The sequence below is a fragment of the Scyliorhinus torazame genome, chromosome 4, assembly GCF_047496885.1.
Source record: "Scyliorhinus torazame isolate Kashiwa2021f chromosome 4, sScyTor2.1, whole genome shotgun sequence".
Lineage (NCBI taxonomy): Eukaryota > Metazoa > Chordata > Chondrichthyes > Carcharhiniformes > Scyliorhinidae > Scyliorhinus > Scyliorhinus torazame.
This window is the reverse complement of record NC_092710.1, coordinates 224,916,942-224,940,014: the sequence shown is the minus strand read 5'-3', so window position 1 is coordinate 224,940,014 and position 23,073 is coordinate 224,916,942. Positions and strand designations below refer to the sequence as shown.

At 49.9% G+C, this 23,073-nt stretch overlaps 1 long non-coding RNA gene across 6 annotated transcripts in view; it reads right to left on the bottom strand.

Annotated features, from left to right (window-relative positions):
- LOC140410789 (uncharacterized) overlaps positions 1–17,639 on the bottom strand; it is an 84,090-nt gene extending 66,451 nt beyond the window's left edge. For all 6 annotated transcript variants that reach the window (XR_011940741.1, XR_011940739.1, XR_011940743.1 and 3 more), the window contains exons 1-2: positions 17,524–17,639; positions 2,704–2,818 (exon numbers count right to left, since the gene is read on the bottom strand). This is a non-coding gene — a long non-coding RNA (uncharacterized lncRNA). The remainder of the gene's footprint in view (positions 1–2,703; positions 2,819–17,523) is intronic.
- Between the last annotated feature and the right edge of the window lie 5,434 nt (positions 17,640–23,073).

Sequence of the window (23,073 nt, the reverse complement as noted above, 5' to 3'; positions counted from 1 at the left end):
CTCCACCGTGAATACCGATGAAAAATATTCATTCAGGATCTCACCCAACTCTTGTGGCTCTGCACATAGATGCCCTTGTTGATCCTTAAGAGGCCCTACTCTGTCCCTAGTTACTCTTTTCCCCTTTATGTATCTGTAGAATCTCTTTGGATTCTCCCTTGCATTATTTGCCAAAGCAATTTCATGTCCCCTTTTTGCCCTCCTGATTTCCCTCTTAACTCTATTTCGACAATCTCTATACTCTTCAAGGGATCTACTTGATCCCAGTTGCTTATGTACGTCATATGCCTCCTTCTTCTTTTTGACCAGAGTCTCAATATCTCGAGTCATCCAGGGTTCTCTACTTCTATCAGCCTTGCCCTTCACTCTAAAGGGAATGTGCTTACCCTGCACCCTGGTTAACACATTTTTAAAAGCCTCCCATTTACCAGCCGTCCCTTTGTCTGCCAATAGTCTCCCCCAATCTACCTCTGCAAGTTCCTGTCTGATACCATCAAAATTGGCCTTGCCCCAATTAAGAATTTTAACTCTTGGGCCAGACCTATCATTCTCCATAGCTATCTTAAAACTAATGGAATTATGGTCACTTGTCCCAAAGTGATCCCTCACTAGCACTTCTATCACTTGCCCTTCCTTATTTCCCAAGACGAGGTCAAGTTTTGCCCCCTCTCTAGTCGGTCCATCCACATACTGAATGAGAAATTCCTCCTGAATACACTCAACAAATTTCCCTCCATCCAAGCCCCTAATGCTATGGCTGTCCCAGTCAATGTTGGGAAAGTTAAAGTCCCCTACTACTACCACCCTATTATTCTTGCAGCTATCTGTAATCTCCTTACATATTTGCTCCTCAATTTCCCGCTGACTATTTGGGGGCCTGTAGTACAGTCCTACCAAGGTGATCTCTCCCTTCTTATTTTTCAGTTCCACCCATATAGACTCAGTGGGCGAACCCTCGGATATATCCCCTCTAAGTACTGCCGTGATGTTGTCCCTAATCAAAAACGCCACTCCCCCTCCTCTCTTACCTCCTGTTCTATCCTTTCTATAGCATCTGTACCCCGGAACATTGAGCTGCCAGTCCTGCCCCTCCCTTAGCCATGTTTCAGTCATAGCTATAATATCCCAGTCCCATGTGCCCGTCCATGCCCTGAGTTCATCCGCTTTGCCCGTCAGGCCCCTTGCATTGAAATAAATGCAGTTTAATGTAGACCTTCCTTGCTCTCTGCCCTGCTTTCTCTGGTCATGCTTTACACACTCTCCCTTCCTGCCTTTTGTTTCTGTCCCCACTGACTTCCTACATCGGTTCCCATCCCCCTGGCACATTAGTTTAAACCCTCCCCAACTGCACTAGCAAACACCCCCCCGAGAACATTGGTTCCGGTCCCACCCAGATGCAGACCGTCCGATTTGTACAGGTCCCACCTCCCCCAGAACCGGTCCCAATGTCCCAGGAATTTGAAACCCTCCCTCTTGCACCATCTCTCAAGCCACGTATTCATCCTAGCTATCCTGTCATTCCTACTCTGACTATCACGTGGCACTGGTAGCAATCCTGAGATTACTACCTTTGAGGTCCTACTTTTTAGTTTAACTCCTAACTCCCTAAATTCAGCTTGTAGGACCTCATCCCGTTTTTTACCTATATCGTTGGTGCCTATATGCACCACGACAGCTGGCTGTTCACCCTCCCCCTCCAGAATGCCCTGCAGCCGCTCCGAGACATCCTTGACCCTTGCACCAGGGAGGCAACATACCAACCTGGATTCTCGTTTGCTTCCGCAGAAACGCCTGTCTATTCCCCTTACAATTGAATCCCCTATCACTATAGCTCTGCCACTCTTTTTCCCGCCCTTCTGTGCAGCAGAGCCAGCCACGGTGCCATGAACCTGGCTGCTGCCACCTTCCCCTGGTGAGCCATCTCCCCCAACAGTTTCCAAAACGGTAAATCTGTTTTGGAGGGAGATGACCGCAGGGGATCCCTGCACTGCCTTCCTACTCTTCCTCTGTCTGTTGGTCACCCTTTCCCTATCTGTCTCAGTAATTTTAATCTGCGGTGTGACCAACTCACTGAATGTGCTTTCCACAACTTCCTCAGCATCGCGGATGCTCCAAAGTGAGTCCATCCGCAGCTCCAGAGCCGTCAAGCGGTCTAACAGGAGCTGCAGTTGGACACACTTCTTGCAGATGAAGGAGTCAGGGACACCAGAAGGGTCCCTGACTTGCCACATCTCACAAGAGGAGCATGACACGGGTCTGAGCTCTCCTGCCATGACTTAAACCTGAAGTTAAATTTGAACTACACTACACAGCTAGGAGAAAGTCAAAGAGAGAGAAATCACTTACCAGTTACAAGCCAATCACTTACCTGCTGGCTGTGATGCAATTGCTCCAGAGACTCCTTCACAGGTCTGCTTCTCTGCACCTCCTTCAGGTGAGCACCAAATTCCCTTAACTAGTTAATTACTTTACTTAATTAACTTGATTTTTTTTTTTTTTGGTCACTCCCCTCTTACCCGAACTCAGCCTTACCCAAACTCAGATACACTCTGTTTGCCTTCAGCACTCCTTTTCTATAGGCACTTCAGCCACACCCTTTGTATCCTTCCTGATTTACAGTCAGCCAATAGGCCTGCTCCCAAAACTGATCTCTCTCCCGAACAGCTGACCTGAAAGGTAAGGAAGTGGTTAAGCAGTACTTACCTCACCCACAGTGCGCCCTTTTAAACTGTCCCCTCTGCCTCGCAGCTCCCGCGCTTTTTGAAAGTCCCGCGCTGTTTCCAAGGTCCTGGCTCCCTCTCTCTCCCGAACAGCTGACCTGCAAGGTAAGGAAGTGGTTAAGCAGATGCATGGGAACACCACCACCAGAAGGATCGCCTCCAAGATACATGCCATTCAGACTTGGAAATATATCACCATTCCTTCACTGTCGCTGGGTCAAAATCCTGGAACTCGCTTCATAACAGCCTTGTGGATGTACATACATCACGTGCCCTACAGCAGTTCAAGAAGGTGGCTCATCGCCTCCTTTGCAAGGGCAAATAGGGATGGGCAATACATTCTGGCATCGCCAGTGATGCCCAAATGCCATGAATGAATTTTTAAAAATATGCTGCCCATGCCATGTTACATTTGGTATGGACTGCTGGGTGGTAGTGTGCAGCCCCTCCGTTTTTCTTCAAAGGACAGGAAGGAGGTGGGTGTTCGCTCTAACGAGGCAGCAGACTGGGGGACATCCCTCCAACAGCAAACTCTGACATTCCTTCCAACCCCCCCCCCCCCAGCCTTAAATCTACCTCCTTCCCCACACCCTAGCCCCTTCCCTGACCTACACAAACCCTTCCTGCCTAAGACCCCGGATGTACCTGCTCCAGGGATCCATGGGTCTTCTTGCCCCTTTTTCTGCAGTCTGGCAGCAACTACTGACAGGCTCTTGGAGCTGCCAGCTAATCAGTTTGGCTGGAAGCCATGCAGGTCAGATCATCCTCCCCAGTGAATGGCTGAAGTCCCACTTGATGCTTGTTTAGCTTCCCGGCAGCACATTATGGCTGCAGGTGGGTCAGCATGGAGCATGATATGATGGCCCAACAGACTTTGCTTCTGTGAGGAAGGGGCCATCTTCCCTCCCCTCATAGTATTCAGCTCATGGTGTGCATCAGTGGTTCCAGCAAAATGGCATTGTGCTCAGACTGGCAGCAAGATTAACTACAGCAATGACATGGTGAACAGATTTATATCATGGCATGAGATGACCTTCAACATTTTTGCCACTCTGCAACAAAGTCAGGGGGCGAGATTCTCCACTCCCACGCCGGTTGGGAGAATCGCCTGGGCCGCCAAAATTTCCCGGGACGCCGGACTGATGCCCTCCCGCAATTCTCCCAAGCGGCGGGAACGGCCCGGTCGAGTTCCGCGGGCCGCAGGCCGGAAAATCGCCGGAGACACCGAAAATGGCGATTCTCCGGCACCCCCGCTATTCTCAGGCCTGGATGGGCCGAGCGGCCAGGCCAAAACGGCAGGCACCCCCCCGGCGCCGTCCACACCTGGTCGCTGCCGTCGGGAACAGCACGCGAACGCTGGGGGGACGGCCTGCGGGGGGGCGAGGGGGGATCCTGCACCGGGGGGGTACCTCAAATGTGGGGTGGCCCGCGATCGGTGCCCACCGATCGTCGGGCCGTCCTCTCTGAAGGAGGACCTCCTTCCTTCCGCGGCCCCGCAAGATCCGACCGCCATCTTCTTGCGGCGCGGACTTAGAGAGGACGGCAACCACGCATGCGCGGGTTGGCGCCGGCCAACCCGCGCATGCGCGGATGACGCCAGTTATGCGGCGCCGGCCGCGTCATCTATGCGGCGCCGCCTTTACGCGGGTGACAAGGCCTGGCGCGTGTAGATGACGCGGCCCCAATCCTAGCCCATTGTCAGGGCCTGAATCGGTTGGGATCGGGGCCGTTTCGCGCCGTCGTGAACCTCGACGGCGTTCACGACGGCGCAGCCACTTCGGCGCGGGAGTGGAGAATCCCGCCCAGAGTGTCAGAATGTGATACAATCGCAGCAATGTGACTGTGAAGCAGTGCCAGAATAGTGCTCAAGTAAAGAGCTGGTAAGACACAATGCACAGAGTGTTGTTCAATGCTGTGAGAAAAGACGGCTATGCACCCTGCGAGCTTCACGCCATTTACCACAAGCGAGCCAACGGTCTGTGCATTTTTGGGGAGATTCCACCCATGGTTTCTTGATTCAGGTGTATCTGAACCAGAGAAGCAAGCTATAAAAATTCACCTTGAAATTGGGGTTGGGGGCATGGTTCCGTAATCCTGAGGCTAAGTGTTGACACCGTCAACATGGCCTCAGGATCAGCAATTCTAGCCCCTACAGGGGGCCAGCACGGCACTGAAGCGACCCGCGCCGCTCCAGCTGCTGATCCCAGTGTCAACTGGGCGCCGTGGGGTCCACGCATGCGCAGTGGCTCCGGCACCAACGAGCGCTTATGTAGTGGCTCCCTTCTCCGCGCCGGCCCCGACGCCAAATGGAGTAGGGCTAAAGGGGCTTGCGTGGAAGAAAGGAAGCCCCCAGCCCGAGACCCTGGCCCGCTGATCGGTGGGCCCCGATCGCGGGCCAGGCCACAACGGAGGCACTCCCGAGGAGTCAGACCCCCCTCTCCCCCCACCGGCCAGCCCCGGACCCTTTCATGCCCAGGTCTCGCCTGCTGAGAGCAGGTTAGAACGGCGCCGGTGGGACCCGGACCGAGAATTGGCGGGGGGGGCGCTCCGGCACCACGCTGACTTTGCCGGCGCCAATGGCGCCGATTCTCCGCTCAGCAGAGAACCACGTCTCGGCGTCGGGGCGGCGTGGCGCGATTCGCGCCGGTCACGGCGATTCTCCGGCCCGGCCCCGGCCTGTGAGAATCCCACCCGAATGTCTACAATGCTGAATAGATCAGCATTAATGGAAGAAGAGCTAAAGATCTCCAAAAGACTTGGAAGACTGGTCAAGTTAAATTTCTGCATCAATTGACTGGAGTTCACGTCATTTTGACAACAGCCTAAAGAATCTATAGACAAATTTATCAGCAGGTGCAAAGAAAAAGTACCGACTGATTTTTCAAACACAGACTAACAGGCAGAATTGTGGAGTTGGTGATTGCATCCACTACCATGGAAGAATTCTACTAAAATCCATTAGATAAGACTGAAATATATAGCATCGAAGAGCTACTCAATGAGTATGTGGCAATCTTTGCAAATTGGTGGTCCTCAGCACAACCCCAATTGTTGACCTACTTACTGTAATACCCAACTAGTCAGACATGTGGTAGGTGTGGCATTCTGCATGCATCAAGTAAATGCCAAACTTTTAATCTATTCTGTGAGGCATGCAGCAGAAAAGGCTTTTGACAGTGCACTAGAGCAATGGCTGATGCAGCTACAAATAGTTGTATACTGATACAAATAGACTGTGCATAATGGGTACCTTCAAGCAATAAGAATGACTATCCATTGTCCTGTCAGAAACATATACATGAGGTGATTGACAAACCAAAAGGTAATGCTGTGTATGATGAGATGAAGAGCAGTGTACACATGTTACACACTGTGAATCTCATGGAAAACACAGATACCAACCATACACCATCCACACTGTTTGCCAAGATTCAAGTTATCTGATCCAAGAAAGTTGGCAACTACACATTATTGGTCAAAATTGAAACAATGGCAAGCGTCAAAATAGTACTGCGAATTCTAAACAGCAGCTATCTGCAGACAATGAATGCCATGGCAAAACCTAGCACTGCACAATGTTTAGCACAAAACGGTTCACTTATTCCATGTGTAAGCACAATCAATCCTCCTGGATGTCACAAATGTTCCATATCATGAAGACTAAGGGCCTAGTGATGATAGGTCTACTAGCATGCTGTAACCTTGTATCAGTGACAATCCATAGATTTAATATAACAGATCAATCTCATAAACAACTCGTATCCCTCAGTTCACAACCTAATATATAAATATCACGACTGTTTCAACAAAATTTGCAGTTTCAAGGGAGTTGCAACATTACATTTGCAGGAGAATGCAAGTCTGTCATCTGATCAGGTACATTTTAAGCAACCTAAATGCCAGCAATTAAGAAGAAATGGCAAAAGATTCCACATTACAGAAACCATGGAAAACCAGACCAGTGTGTACCAATTTACCGACCCTTGCACATTCTGCTCACTCGGAAACTAAAGAGAAACTAGTAAAACTACAAGTGAAGAGGACCAATGTGCATGATAAAACTGAGTACAGAACTGCCAAGTTTAGAGTTGGGATAACAACTTCACATCCAGCATCCCACAGAAGGTACATGGCATCCAGCTAGGTGTCCAGTGTCTGTTCAGAACCAAGGTCCAATTATGTCATTACACACAAAGGCTTAATGATGAGACGTAACCAGGGCCAAATCAGGTATATTCCAGCTCCTCAACCACTGTGCAGTCCCATTGCATCGAGAACAAGATCCAAAATACAACCAGAAACAGTATACAAGAATGACAATCCCACAGATCACTATGAGCAAATAAAGATACCTTAAGACAAGGTTTTAGAGACTCATAGATACACCAATTCCATGCACTATGCAATGGTAGCCAAACATGAACATGCATTGTAAATAGTTTTACTTCGATGAAAGGAGGTGAATATATTTAAAAAGAGGTGAGGGTGCTGTAATATGCCTTGAACAAATAGGAGCATGCCATCACCATAGGAAAACTAATCCAGACTCAGTTTCACTTTGGCCTGGAGCAGAACACAGACACACAGCTCTGGGGCTGAATTCTCTGCCATCGGATGCTCCGTTTTGCTGGCAGCCCAGGGGTTTCCCGACGGCATGGAGCTTATCCCACAATGGGAAACCCCATTGACCAACCGGTGAAACGGAGAATTCCGACGGCGTGCTGAACCAGAAATCCACCATGGCGGGACAAAGAAACCCACCCATGTCCTTAAGCATTTTACCCATGTATTTATGTTCACAAGTGCCTGTTCCTCGTAAATGAACCCCAGTGTGTTTTCACAATCCCTTATGAGTGATTGGTGCCTTCATATTATTAATAAGACACACAACAGTTACCACTTATGCCATTAAAAAAAATTACTTTCTGATGTAATTGCCTGTTCACTGGTCATGAATGATTAAAATTCTTGGGCGGGATTCTCCAGTGCTGGGCGCCAATATTGTAATCAGCGATCGGGTGTAGAATCCCTTACGACGCTCAAATTGGGGTGGGGCCGTGGTTTGACGCCAGTTTACTGTTCTCCGCCGCCTCTGAAATGGCATCATTGCGTCGCGTGCCGCACGCTGTTGGAATGCCATTGTCACATCACCTGAAGGTCCTCTCCCGATGCTCCACCACCGATGGGCCGAGTTCCCAACCACGTGAGGCGTGTGGTCTCAGCAGTCAGGAACCCGGCGTGGTGGCTGTGGACTGTGTCCAAGGCCGCCACAGTCAGCCGTGCTGCTGGCGAGGGGGACTTCTGTGAGAGCTGGGGGGACTGGTGGGGGATGGCCAGGGGGGCAGTTTTTGGCAGGTCGTGTCCGCGCACGGCTGGTGCCATGTTTTACGACACAACTGCTGCAGGTCATCGCCTTGCGCATGCTTAGACACGGACCCAGCCATTCTCCAGCCATTTTTGTTATGGGAGCCAAGAGTTATACCCGGCGTGGCTGCTGGCCCCACTCCCGTCCCAGGATCGGCGAGGGTCCGGCACGATTTTGCCGTCGTAAAACACCACAGTTCCCATGCCGGCATCGGCACTTAGCCTCAAAATTGGAGAATCCAGTCCCTTATTTTTCTGAGTGAAGAATTATTCTGAATTGAGGACTGATCTGTCAACTGTATTAAAAGGAATTTCTCCTTACTTTGTAAATTATAAGATATACTATTTGTCCAGGTGACATTGTAATATTAATCTCCATGTTCATTTGTGTGTTGAGGAGTTGTTTGGTGATGGCATTATATCATCTGTTTGACTGACTAATGGCAGTGAATAAATCCTACACATGATAATTACTGCCCCTTATTTCTGCATTTAGACATAGGTTCTCAGGTTTTACAATGTTGATGTACCTCAGGCCTGAATAGGTGACAGCAGATTTTAGACAAGCCCAAATGGAAATGAGCTGTTTTCACTCAATGGTACAACATCAGCTTACTGATATCAACATGTGCAACTCTGATGGACAGAGCAATGCACTGTTGATATTGCTGACCTGACCTACTCTGATTCTCCAAAATTCAAAGGACATCAATTAAAATGTACATCAGGAACCTTAAGAATATTTAATAATAACATTTGCAATGCGTTGATGTGATCACACCATGTTGTTCAAGTGTTCGCGCATAATTGTCCTCTGAAGCTTTGGAAATATATCTGTATAAACCTAATAAAAAGCACAAAATCAAACACTGCAACAATTAATTTGATAAAATATGATAAACAATGGACAACTGAGTGATGAATATATTATTTATTCAGCTAAACTTTCATTTCATGGTGCAAGAATTCTGAACTAATAATTGTAATTCATTCCTAACATTGACACTTGATACTTAGAACATGATTCTTACAACATTATTTTTGCTAAATATAATGAAGCTAACCAAATTAATGATTTCTTTCTTTCCTCCACATAAAGGCTGGATCAAAGGTTCATGAAAAGTCTGTGATATTGTGTGATTAAAGTGAAACAAGCAAGCCCTGATGATAAACTGGAGCTGTGCATCTTATCTAATATTCTAGTTTTATCTGCTTTGTGCTATGATAGTAATTATTTGGTTTCTGTATTGGACAATGTTGGAGTGATATCACTGAATAAATAGACAGTTAATGTACAATCCACGAGTCACAAAAGCAAAGATATGCTAAGTGTTTAGTACTCTAAGTACCAGATGTTCCATAAATCTCAGACAGGAACTGCCCCAAAATTAATTACCATTATACCTTGATTTTGACCTTTTGGTTTCAGAATTTCTTTCACACATCCAAACGGAATATGCTTTCTACCATAAAAAGGGGAGTAAAGATTTACCACGATTTCACTAGTAACTTAGGTTTATACAGTGGCTTCAACATAGAAAATTTCCAAGATGCTTTGTGAGGTAAAGCAGGTGTAAAATGGACGTGGAACCTAAAGAAGAAATGGGTGAACTGAGAGTTTGGTCAAAGAGATTAATTTATTGGACAGTCTTAGAGGAGGATTGGCTGTTGTGGAGTTGAGATGCAAAGTATGAGGCCCAGGTGGCTGATGGCATGGTCACCAATGGTGGAAGGGAGGAGGGTTGCATAAAATGGCAGATTCAGAGGAATAACAAATTCTGAGATTATAGGGCTGGATGACGTTATGGAGGTGAAGTTGGGCAAGCTCATGAACAGATTTAAACACAAGTATTAAAGCTTCAAATTGGAGAATGTGAAGTCAGTGTAGGTCAGCCAGAACATCGTTGATGTGGAAGTTGACTTGGATATGGACAGTGCATCATTGGATAAGTTGAATTTTACCAACAATGAAGGATGGGAAGCTGACCAGTAGTCAAGTCTGGAGAAAATAAAGGTATGAATGAGAGTTTCAACAGCGGACGGACTCTAGTAGGGGCAGATGTAGGTGGATTTATGGAGGTAGAAGTGTTTGTGTTGGGCAGAAAATGAATACAGCAATTCAGTCTGTGGTTGACTAAGACAGTGAGGTTGTGAATCATCGAGTTCAATAGGAGATAATGCTGGGAAGGATGCAAGTTTTGGTAGCGGCCGATGATGGTGACGATGTCTTCAGCCTTCCCAATATTTAACCAGAGGAAATTTACAGCGCATTAAAGACTTGATCTTGGTGCAAGTGCGCCACGGTGAAGTGTCCCTAATTCACTGCAGTTAAAGAGACTAACTGGGATTTTCCAGTCAGCATCCAAGCTCCCACATCAGCATTGGCATTCAATGGCAAGTCACAAGTCAATGCTCAAGTCAGGCCTAGAGTTCAAAAGCAGCCAGAGGCTGCCCTGTAGAGTTGATACCCCTCCCTGTGCAGTGGTGCCCTTAGTCTGAATATCTTTTTTTAAAATTGAAAATATTTTTTGAAAGCTTGAGAGAGGGGTCCCTCCTTGTTGGAACATCCTCGCTCTCTTATTATCCTCCATTGTAGATTGCTACTTCACTCAAGCTGGAAGGTCTCTGATTAGCCCTCTAATTTCAAGATCATGCCCATTGCCCTTAATTGGAAAGAGTACAAGTCTCCATGCCAATTAACGAGGAGTCCCCTTGAAAATCCCAATGAGAGATTATAAAGGTTGTTAAATGATCATGAATGCTGCGCCAGGGTGGGCGCCAGAAATTTGTGGCTGGAAAATCCCAGTTGGACTCCATAATTGCATTTAACTTGGGCCTTTGGGAGCCTAATTGATTATTCCTCCACGTGTGGGTAGGCTGTCTTGTCGGCCCTGGCTGCCAGTTCTTCACTGACACTAGGAACAAAGAGAAAGATCTGCTCCATAATAAAGTGATGTACCATCAATTCATTACAAGGCGATGAGAACGAGTGAACATAGGCTTTATTATCCAAGAACTTGCCTGCCTGTGACTGCTGTAACAATGAGCACCGCCCACAGGCGACAGGTCTATATACCGTCCCGGGGGGGCGGAGCCAGAGGCAGAGCCCACCAGGGTTCCAGTACAATACATGGAAGGAGATCATATTACCATTCCCTGGCCATAGGCCACAGTACTATGCAGACAACTTATATTATGGTGAATACATTCACCACATTCACCCCGTGTTAAAAATGAAGTCTGGGGGGTTGACGTGGGGTCATCATACATTCAGTCTGTCTGGAGGCCGGATTATTCTTTTGGACCTGCTCAGCTCTGGTGGTGCGGTGGGCGTTGTAGTAGTTGACTCCGAGAGCGTGTTGTCTGGAGCTTCTGTCTGGCATGTCGGCGACGGATGAGGGGTGGGGTTAGGCACGGGGGTGGTGGATGGTGGCAGTGTAGGCGCGGGACAGTACAGGAGCCCCAGGGGGACGTTAGGGATTCGGGGGGTGGCAGTAGGCAGTGGGGCGCGTTGACATGGGAACCAGCGGGCGCCAGGTCCCGGAGGGAGACCGTATCTTGCCGTCCGTCTTGGTGCGCGACGTAGGCATATTGGGGGCTGGCGTGCAGCAGCTGGACCCCCTTGACCCCCTTGAACGAGACCCCAAACGGTCGTGAGGGGTCTCATTCGTGGCTGTGCAGAGGAGCGATCTAATGGAGTGAAGTGCGTCGGGGAGGACCTCCTGCCAGCGGGGAATCTGGAGACTTCAAGACTGAAGGGCAAGGAGAACGGCCTTCCATATCGTCGTGTTGTCCCTTTCCACCTCCCCGTTTACCTGCGGGTTGTAGCTCGTAGTCCTGCTCGAGGTGATGCCCTTACTGAGCAGGTACTGACGCAGCTCATCGCTCATGAAAGAGGTTCTCCGGTCACTATGGACGTATGCAGGGAAATCGAACAGGGTGAAGATGCTGTGCAGTACCTTTATAACAGTGGCCGAGGTCATGTCGGGACATGGGTTACCGAAGGGGAAGTGGGAGTACTCGTCAATGGCGGTCAGGAAGTATATATTGTGGTTGGTGGAAGGAAGGGGACTTTTGAAGTCGATACTGAGGCGCTCAAAGGGCCGGGAGGCCTTTACCAGATGGGTCTTGTCTGGCTGGTAGAAGTGCGGTTTGCACTCTGCACAGACTTGGCAATCCCTGGTCATGGCCCTGACCTCCTCGGTGGAGTGGGGCAGATTGCGGGCCTTAATAAAGTGGATAAGCCGAGTGACCCCCGGGTGACAGAGGTCATTGTGGATAGCCGAAGTTGGTCATCTTGCACGCTGGCGCATGTGCCGCGGGACAGGGCATCTGAGGGATTGTTGAGCTCCCCAGGACGATACTTGATATCGAAATTGTAGGTGGAGAGTTCGATCCTTCCCTCAAGATTTTGTCGTTTTAAATTTTGCCTCGTTGTGCGTTGTCGAACATAAAGGCTACCGACCGTTGGTCGGTGACGAGGGTGAACCTCCTACCGGCTAGGTAGTGCCTCCAATGCCGCACCGCTTCCACAATGGCTTGCGCTTCCTTCTCGACAGAGGAGTATCGAATCTCGGAGGCGTGGAGGGTTCGGGAAAAGAAGGCTACTGGCCTGCCCGCCTGGTTGAGGGTGGTGGCCAGGGCGACGTCTGACGCATCGCTCTCTACCTGGAAGGGGACGGACTCGTCCACCACATGCATCGCAGCCTTAGTGATATCGGCCTTGATGCAGCTGAAGGCTGAGCGGGCCTCAGCCAGCAGGGGGAATATCGTGGCTTTGATAAGTGGACGGGCTTTGTCCACATATTTGGGGACCCACTGGACGTAATAGGAGATTAGTCCCAGGCAGCGTTTGAGGGCCTTGAGGCTGTGGGGAAGGGGAAGTTCCATGAGGGGGCGCATGCGGTCGGGGGCGGGCCCTAGGACCCCGTTTTCCACGACACAGCCGAGGATGGCTAGTCGGGTTGTGCGTAAAACGCAGTTCTCCTTGTTATATGTGAGGATGAGGGATTGGGTGGTCTGGAGGAACCTCTGAAGGTTGGCGTCGTGATCCTGCTGATCATGGCCGCAGATGGTAACATTGTCCAAGTACGGGTATGTAGCCCGCAGCCCGTACTGGTCCACCATTCGGTCCATCGTTCTCTGGAAGACCGAGACTCCATTAGTGACGCCGAAAGGGACCCTGAGGAAGTTGATGAGTCGGCCGGCTGCTTCAAAAGCAGTGTAGTGGCGATCTTCCGGGCGGATTGGGAGCTGGTGGTAGACAGACTTCAGATCTACTGTGGAGAACACCCGGTACTGTGCGATCTGGTTGACCATCTCCGCTATGCGGGGGAGAGGGTACGCATCAAGTTGCGTGAACCGGTTTATGGTCTGGCTGTAGTCCACAACCATCCGATTCTTTTCCCCGGTCCTGACAACCACCACTTGCACTCTCCAGGGGCTGTTGCTGGCCTCGATGACCCCCTCCCTCAAGAGTCGCTGGACCTCCGACTTGATAAAAATCATGTCTTGTGCACTGTCGCGCCTGCTCCTGGTGGCGACGGACTTACAGTCGGGGGTGAGGTTCGCAAAGAGCGAAGGGGGGGGTGACCTCAAGGGTCGTGAGGCTACATATAGTGAGAGGAGGTAGGGTCCGCCGAACTTCGGTGACTGCATTGGAAGTCGAGTCCAAGCAGTAGGGGGGCGCAGAGGTGAGGGAGGACATACAGTTTAAAATTGCGTACTCAGCGCCCTGTATCGCAAGGTTCGCGACACAGTACCCCCGGATCTGCACTGAATGTGTTCCGAAAGCAAGGGAGATTGTCTGGGACGCAGGGTAGATGTGGAGGGAGCAGCACCTTACCGTGCCGGGATGGACAAAGCTCTCTGTTCTCCCGGATTCGAAAAGACAGGGGGTCTCGCGCCCATTGACCCGGACGGCCATCATCGAATTCTTCAGATGTTTTGGTCGCGACTGGTCGAGGGTGACTGCGCCGAGCTGCGGGTAGTCTGCGTGGTCGGAGGTATTGGGGTCACAAGATGGCAGCCCCCACGAATCGCCCATGTCGGGCTGAGTTGAAGATGGCGACCAAGATGGCCGCCCCCATGGATCGCACGTGTCGGACTGAGTTAAAGATAGCACCCCCCACGAGCTGCACGCGGCGGATTATGCGTCTGAAGGGGGCGGTACCGGCAGGCACGCAGCCACATTGTGGGGTCTGTGGGCCTGTGGATCGGGCCTGGTAAGCGTTTGACTTTGCGGCTTTGGATCGAGCCAGACAGCCACTGGCAAAATGTCCCTTTTTGCCGCAGTCGCTGCATGTCACGGTGCGGGCTGGGCAACGCTGCTGGGGGTGTTGGCCCTGACCGCAGAAGTAGCAAGACGGTCCCCCGGGCTGAACGGGCAGCCACGCGGCACAGGCCTGGGGCGTAGTCGGGTCTGGTGAAGGCCGCGTCTGTGGTGCCCACGAGGGGTTCGCTGGGTCTGCCGGGAACGCGCTGAGGCTCTGGTAGGCCACCTCTATCGAGGTGGCTAGTTTTACCGTGTCCTGTAAATCAGTGGCCCCGTTTTCCAGCAGTCGCTGCCAGATGTAGTTAGACCGGACCCCAGCCACGTAGGTGTTCCGGATCATCAGCTTCATGTGCTCATCGGCCTTCACATCCCTGTAGTTGCAGTTGCGGGCGAGTAGTGTCAGGTTCTCTAGATACTTGTCCAGCGATTCCCCGGCGCGTTGATGGCGGGTAGTGAGGAGGTGCTGCGCGAACACTTCGTTCACGGGCTTCACGAAATGTCTCTTTAGAATCGCGACCGTTGCTTCGTACGTGACTGCATCCTCAATCATACCCAAGATTCGGTGGCTCACCTGGGCGTGGAGGAGGCGCAGCTTAAGGGCGTCAGAGGGAGGCGTTTCAGAGGAGTCGAGGTAGGCCTCAAAACAGCGGAGCCAGTGGGAGAAGATTTCCTTAGCTTCTGCTGCTCGTGCGTCGAGTTCCAGTTTATCAGGCTTCAGAGCGGCTTCCATAGTGATGTCTTTGGATAATAAATTGATGTACCATCAATTCACTACAAGACGATGAGAACGAGTGAACACAGGCTTTATTATCCAAGAACTTGCCTGCCTGTGACTGCTGTAACAATGAGCGCCGCCCACAGGCGGCAGGTCTATATATCACCCTGGGGGGGGGGGGGGGGCAGAGCCAGAGGCGGAGCCCACCAGGGTTCCAGTACAATACATGGAAGGAGATCATATTACCATTCCCTGGCCATAGGCCACAGTACTATACAGACAACTTATATTATGGTGAATACATTCACCACATAAAGGAAATTGAAACCATTGTTAATTAATCTAATTCTACAGTCACTGACTCCTGTTTCCCACCGCACCAGAGAGAAAATCCATTTCCATGACTGTGGACGATTTCCTGTTCTTTAAAGGGTGTCAGGGGAGGTGAGAGAGTGGACTGAGACGTCTGTGCTCTGATAATTCCTCTATCCCTCTAAGGGAGATCTTATCCTCTGTTTTGAGGAATTGAACAAAAGAATGTGATGTAAAATAGTTAGTTCAAATATTAGTACAGTAATGTGGATATGATCAGTTCACAGACAAAGGATTTCAGAAAGCATGGCAAGGAAGGGGGAGGGGTGTCTGGTGGAGGATGGGAAAAGGATGCTGGGTAACAAGAGGCCCAGGGTTAAGGAATACGAAGTGAGCCAATCAGGATGTATGGCCAGGTCAGGAGGTGTATAGGATGGCCTATGGGAATCGTGTATGTGAAACTAGATGCATTTGAATGTATTTGCAGCGATCTCTTTGTCTCCGACCTCATTCGTTTCCGAGGGTCCAGGAGACAGTTTCTGTGTTCTGAGTCTCTGTGAAGCGAGTCAGACTTGCAAGTTGGTTAAAAATAAATAATACTATACCTACAAATCCATCTCGAGTTTTATTGAGGCCAGACTGACGGGTAAAGAATTCAATATTGTCAGTTTAACACCTCCCTATGAACTTCCCCGTTCTAAAGCATTATTTATTTGAAAATGTATTCCTCTTAGATTCTTACATTTTAGTAAGTTTAAGTGGAATATATTGTATAAATTGGCCATAGAGGAAAACCACAACCAAGGGGGTGCTCGGCAGAGTTAGAAGGGAGGCACACAGAAGAGTATCAATTTGATAGTATGCCTTTAATCAGCACAGGAGAACCCGCCAAAGGAGGTAAGCCGCCCATCTTCTAACCCTAGTTAGGAAAGCAGCAGGCCAGCCACTTTCCTTCTACTATGCTGTGAAGTCTGAGGTAGAAATAGGTCATGAAGATGGCCTTTAATTGGCAATTTATTAGGCCAAAGGATGGGTGGGCCGGCTGACATGATGTTGGGAGTGAGCTAGCCACCTGTATTATTTTACATACCCCCGCCGGGCTTCACATGCTGGCAGGGCGTCATAAAATTCCATCCCCAATTGCCTTTTTATAGACCTTCTGTGGGAGAGAGCCTCAGATTTGTGAAGAGACTGCAATAAGGAACTTAGTAGTCAAAGAGTAAAGACACATTAAGCTGCAAGTAACTAACATCTCAGCTGCATCAGTAGAAACTTATTCACAATATTCATCCATTCACTACAAATAAAGGGTGCATAATAAAACCAATACTGCCATGACAAATAATCAATTGAACATGATTTTTTTATTCAGGGAAGATAATTTGCTTTTGGATGAATGTTTCATCAACTCAACTGCTGGCCTCACATTTGGAAAGCAGAATATTTGTCAACAGGTAAAGTGTTAAATTTTAGCAAAATAAGAATCACCTTGTACAGGATCACATCAACTGAAATGTATTCTGGGAAAATTTACTTATCGGCCAAAAAGATTCTGTCATCTAACTGGAACAGATGGTTTTAAGTGCAATGAGTGCAAAATCCTGAAGCTAAGAAAGTTTAATTGCTGAGTAAATACTGTTTTTAACAATTGCACAGCCTTTAGTGTAAAAGCAACAGAAGGCATAATGCAAACTGCGAGACAATATTTAACCAGAACTTTACATTAGCAGTTTGACCTCCATTTGTAAGAGACCCATGTGACACCAAAGATAAAAAGATTCTTAGTTTCGGTGAATAAACCCCTTTGCAAAATGCACCCACTTAGCACGGAAAATACAAGTTGTTTTGTCTGTCAGTGAAAGTTATCTCGCACATATGTGCTTCATTATTTATCAAAAAATAATGTCCATAGTTAGCATCAGCTGATCCGTGAATCAGTGAGGCCAACAGGAATAAGCGAGATTCACGCTCCACAGTCAGGTCTCTTCCAGAAACCGCCATAACCTTGCTCGCAGAAAATGAGAAATAGAAGGCCACCATAAAATCTCAGCCCAGAATCTAAATGGAATGATTACAGATTTGGCTGATGAATTGGAATTGTACATTCACACCCCCACCCTCAAGCAAACAAAACTTACTTGCTGCAGAGACTTCTGTCTACTAATGTTTCTCACATCAGAGTTTGCTTGACTTCTTGTCAAGGGGGCTCAAATGGCCGAGTCTTCGTATTGAACTTTCTAACTCAATGTTCTAATCAATCATTGATTGCATTGTTTGCAGGTTATAATTGGTAAACTAATGACCTTTACCCTTTAGGTTGCTAAAGCAACATTCAAGCTCTTGATCCTAATTTCAAAGCATGCTTTGCTTCAGGTCTCAGGTGAGCAACAGTTTGAAGGAAATGTTGTTATTATAGGACAATAACAATTTTAAAAATCGATTTGGAAAAGATTTTGGATTTTGATCAGCTGAAAGACGGTGAAATGTATGAAAGCCTTTTCAACATCACCATAATTAGTCATTTTTAAAAAGTGTTCAGAAAAATCACGAGTGGGCGAACCTTACATAAATAATAAGAGCTGAAGGATACAGGTTTCTAATGCTAAAAATGCAGGTAGTTCACATGTCACTTGGACTTGATGCTCACAATAAATGTATCCCAAGTTAGCATGTCATTGACATTCTCTTGATATACTCGTAATCATTAATGGGGGAAATCAGAACAGGTTCAGGATAAATCTATAAACGTTCTCAGGTATGAGATCATAGAATTTACAGTGCATAAGGAGGCTATTCGGCCCATCGACGTCTGCACCGGCTCCTGGAAAGAGCACCCCACTCAAGCCCACACCTCCACCTTGTCTCCGCAACCCAGTAAACCCACCTAATCTTTTTTGGACACTAAGGGCAATTTAGCATGGCCAATCCACCAAACCTGCACATCTTTGGACTGTGGGAGGAAACTGGAGTATCCGGAGGAAACCCATGCAGACATGGGGAGAAAGTGAAAATTCCACACACACAGTGACCCAAGCCGGGAATTGAACCTGGAACCCTGGAGCTGTGAAGCAAAGTGCTAACCTCTGTGCTACCGTGCTGCCCCAAAACTCTGTGAGCCTGACATGATCTATGCCACAAAAGGTGCTGTTCAGTGCAGTCCACATAGAACAAAATTTTAAAAACAAAACAACAAATTGAATTTTCTGGTCTCCAGTGCTATTATCCTGAATTTTACAGGAGTGATCCTGAATTTCCAACATTGCTTTTAGTCTGTTGTTTGGCATTTTGGCATAATTAGGATTATGCAACTCTCACAGTTGCTTATGCACAACTGTATTAATCTGCCATCGATATTTAAATGTTGTTATTCAGTGATGTCATTGTCTAACATTGTGGTCTTTCAGTGCCTATTCGCTGATAACAGTGATGATCTGCCTCCCAATGGCAATCAAAATTATCTCAACTTTTGACCTTGGGCAATTATTGCCTTTACTGTCAATAAACCTCCTTCAGACCTCAGGAAAGATCATTATTCCTATCTAACAAACTCAGCGACAGTTTTAAAGACATTGCCACTGAAAGGAGGATTAGAATTGACATCCTTGCATGACTGTTTTGCGATATTAAAAAATTACAATTATTTAGAAGCAGAGCAGCACTTCATTTATTCAACCGTTTTACATTTGGGTGCGCTGAACAGACTGTCAGCTAGTCTACCACTCATCCAGCACCAACTTATTTTTCAGGAGTATGTGTTTCAGTATCAGACGAAACAGAAATATTTGTCCAACTCTTTTCAAATTGACAAAGAGACAAGAGATATGTCATAGCAAGTGCATTAGAGAGAATTCCCCTCAAATAATTTAAATCGCATTTAGAATACGTAACCTGCCTTAAGGCCCTTAATTTGCTTGCATTGGTTACCAGCAAAACCTGGATATACCAGCTGGTACTCTTGAGGCAGTTCTGAATGGCCTTGAGTGGTAATGGAGCCCCTTCTCCCAAACAAGGTCATCAATGTGGACAGGCCTCTTACTAAGGTGGAAATTCTTCCTTCAAAACCTCAGTGCAACGTAGTGTATCGCTGGAGGCCAATACAACCATTGAGATGAGACATATGTTCCATGTGATGAGTAAAAATAGCTTTTGTCTCAACCTTTTGTTTTATTCCAGATGACCTCAGAGGCCATATGAGTCTGGCAAGATACAGTACACAAAATCCAGCAGTGCACAAAGGCGTTTGGACTCATTCCCCTTTTCAGAAAATTAAAAACACATTGGGCGGGATTCTCCATCAGCCGACGGCAAAATCTGGAAACGCGATTGGATGGAGAATAGGTTCCGACGCCAAAATCACGGCCGGCGCTGATTTGACGCCAAATCGGAATCTCCATTGCCTCGACAGCAAAGTCAATGTGTTCCAGAATACACCTACAGTAAACACCGTTTGCATATCATTAGCGGGCCTGACCTGGTGTTCTCCGGGGCCTCCACAATTCTCCGCCCCCAATGGCCCGACTTCCCGACGGCACGGTTCACTTGTGCTTTTAAAAATCGTGAAACTGGCGTCATGGCTGATGAGAGATAGAGCCTAGGGAGGACGCAGAGAGGCGCAACTGTGGACTGCCAGGCCAGACACTGGCCGGGTTGGCTGGGGATAGGCGGGGCCCTGCGAGGCCTGGGGGGGGGGTGACTGGGGAACGGGCCACGTGGCTGGAGTGTCCAGCCATGGACCACCATTGCTGTGGCCTGCAAGGCAATCATCTTGCTGCGCACCCCACTGTACACCCACCTTGGCCCCTGGTTCTGCAGAGTGACACCGGCCGTATGGGTGCCCTCAGCCCACCAACCCTCACCCCAGCTTCCACCTCTCCACCCCACCCTCCATCATACCCAACACCTCCCAACCAACTGCCACCTACTGTTGGGGCATCAGGCGGCCCAACCAGGGCAATGCTCACTCTAACCCCTACGGGGGCAACAGACTGGGGCCGTGGAGTGTACCACTGGCAAGGGTAGTGCCAGCTGACGGTAACCCAGGCAGCAGGGACTGGCGACAGGGTCAGAGACACCCACGGTGCACAGCAGAGCATGCCCCAGAGGAACAGGAGGGAGGATGGAGAGCTGGCTACCCAACAGGCCGAGGAGGAGTAGGAGGAGCTCAAAGGAGGCATCGCATGAGATCTTGTGAATACTGGCTGTTCCTGTCATTTGAGGACCTGGTGGACTGGGCATGCCATCAAAAGCCCCAGCTGAGGAGGGAGACAGTGCGACATATTTGCCAGATCATGGCGCACCTGGTACTGTGGGGGAAGGGGGGAGGACACCCGCTCATGGTGCGCCGCCCTGAAACATTATACCATGGGGTCCTTCCAGTCGCCGAGTGGGGACCTGTCCGGGACCTCACAGACCTCGGTGCACAGGTGCATCCATACTGTCACGGAGGCCCTGGGCTGGATTCTCCCATTCTGGGGCTATGTCCCCAGGCTGGCATGGGAACGGTGGCCTTTTATGCCAGAACAAATGGTGTAAAACGGCCACCGATTCCCCGTTTTGCTGGGGGCTAGAATGCCGGCAGCATAGAGCACCCGGCTCCAGCTGCCGATAAGTCCCAGAGACTATCTGGGTCCGTGGCCACGCATGCGCACGGCGGCGGGCTGCAGCGGTTGCGTCGTGCTACATAGCGGAGACAGCTCATGGGCATGGCCCGCAACATAGTGCCCCCCTTTTGTCCAGCTCGCGCACCCCGGACTACCCCCCACAGTGGCCCCAGCCCCGAATAATGTCCCTGACTGCCCACGGATCAGCCCTCCCCCAACTGTGGCAGTGCTGGACTGAGTCCGCAGCCACCGCGTTGAGTTCCCGACGGGTGAGACCATGAGAGACTCACGCTGGTGGGAACTCGGTCGGTCGGCGGCGGAGCATCGGGGGGCAGGCCTCAGGCAAGGTCCTGAGGCCATTGATACGTCGCGCGGCGTACTCAGAGAGTAGGCTGCTTTGCAGGGGGTGGAGCATCGCAAAAGCGGCGCCGCCCTCGATTTGGTCGGAAACTTGGATTCTCCAGCCGATCACTGAATGTGATTTCGGCATCGGCGACCAGAGAACCCAGCCTCCTATATGTCCAGCCAGATCAATACATCAATACAATGCAGGGGCTTGTTCAGCACAGGGCTAAATCGCTGGCTTTTAAAGCAGACCAAGGCAGGCCAGCAGCACGGTTCGATTCCCATACCAGCCTCCCCGAACAGGCGCCGGAATGTGGCGACTAGGGGCTTTTCACAGTAACTTCATTTGAAGCCTACTTGTGACAATAAGCGATTTTCATTTCATTTCATTTCACATCCATTTAAATGTGGACTGAGCCCACCAGGATGCCTGGGCAGCGGGGTTCACCACCATCGGCGAGTGCCCCGAGTCCAGGGGGTGATGTTCCCCATTGGGCACTGGCGGATGACAGGCCGCTCTGCACTACCGAAAAGGGTTCCACTCAATGAACGTGCAGCTGATATGTGACCATCAGCTGCGCATCATACACGTCACCTTCACCCTGGCACACTTGATGATTCCTGATATGTTCGAGACACCCCTGGCTGAGGGGTTGGCTCCTGGGTGAGAGGGGTTAGCCACTGCTGCCGTGGTTGATGACACCTATCTGGTGGCCAAAGACCAACACCGAGACCAGCCACAACGATGACCATGCAGCGACCAGGGATGGTGCTTCGGCATCCTGAAGATGCGGTTCAGGTGCCTGGACCGCTCTGAAGCGGTCCTCAGTGTGACGCAGAGAGAGTCACCCGCACTGCGGCAGCCTGCTGCGTCCTCCACAACATCGCGCAGCTGAGGGGCGACGTGCTGGAGGAGGAGGATGAACACCAGTCATCGTCCAACGAGGAAGATGCAGAGGAGGGCTAGGTCAGGCAGGACATCGGGCCCAGGCAGCCACGGGTGGCCACACGGAGTGCACGGGTGCTCTGATCGCCTCCAGGTTCACTGACTAGGGATAGGGGGGAATCTGGCCAGTGGCACGGACACGCCCTAACGCTACATCTCGGTGGATCCCCAGACGGTACAGCAGATGGGGAGGCGGCCTGCTGTGATTGCAGCCCTGTGACCTGGGTCCCTGTTGGTGGCCAACGTCTGGCTGCTGCTTCAGTTTCCCAGGTGTCATGGTGCCATCCTGTTCTGCCCACAAACCCCCGCTTGCGCCAGGTCTAGGAGCCGGGGGGGGGGGGGGGGGGGTCCATGGTGCTGCAGTGTTCTAGCATCTCCTTTGCGGGAGTCACCGGCATGGGTCCCAACACCTCCTCTTCCCTCGAAGTGCCTGATGCCCCTCCAGGCTACTCCATTGGACAGGGGTGCAAACTGAGCTATCCCCTGAGGCTCCCCGCCACCTGGCACTGCCCATCCTGCAGGCCCACTGGACTCCACCAGGGTCTGCATGGAACACAGGGAGCGGAAATCGCCATCTGGGACTGTGCCACAACAGCCAGTGACTGCGCCATCTCCCTCTGGGGCTGGGCCACCTCTCTCTATGACTGCCCCCATCTGCCAGAACCTGGGCAATGCCACCGACGTTCACAGCCATGGCCTGCTGTAACTGGGCCACGCCAGAAGTGCCACTGCAATTTCCAGGTGGCTCTCGTATATGTTTGTCTGTGATATGACAACCCTGTCCTGGGCCATGGCCA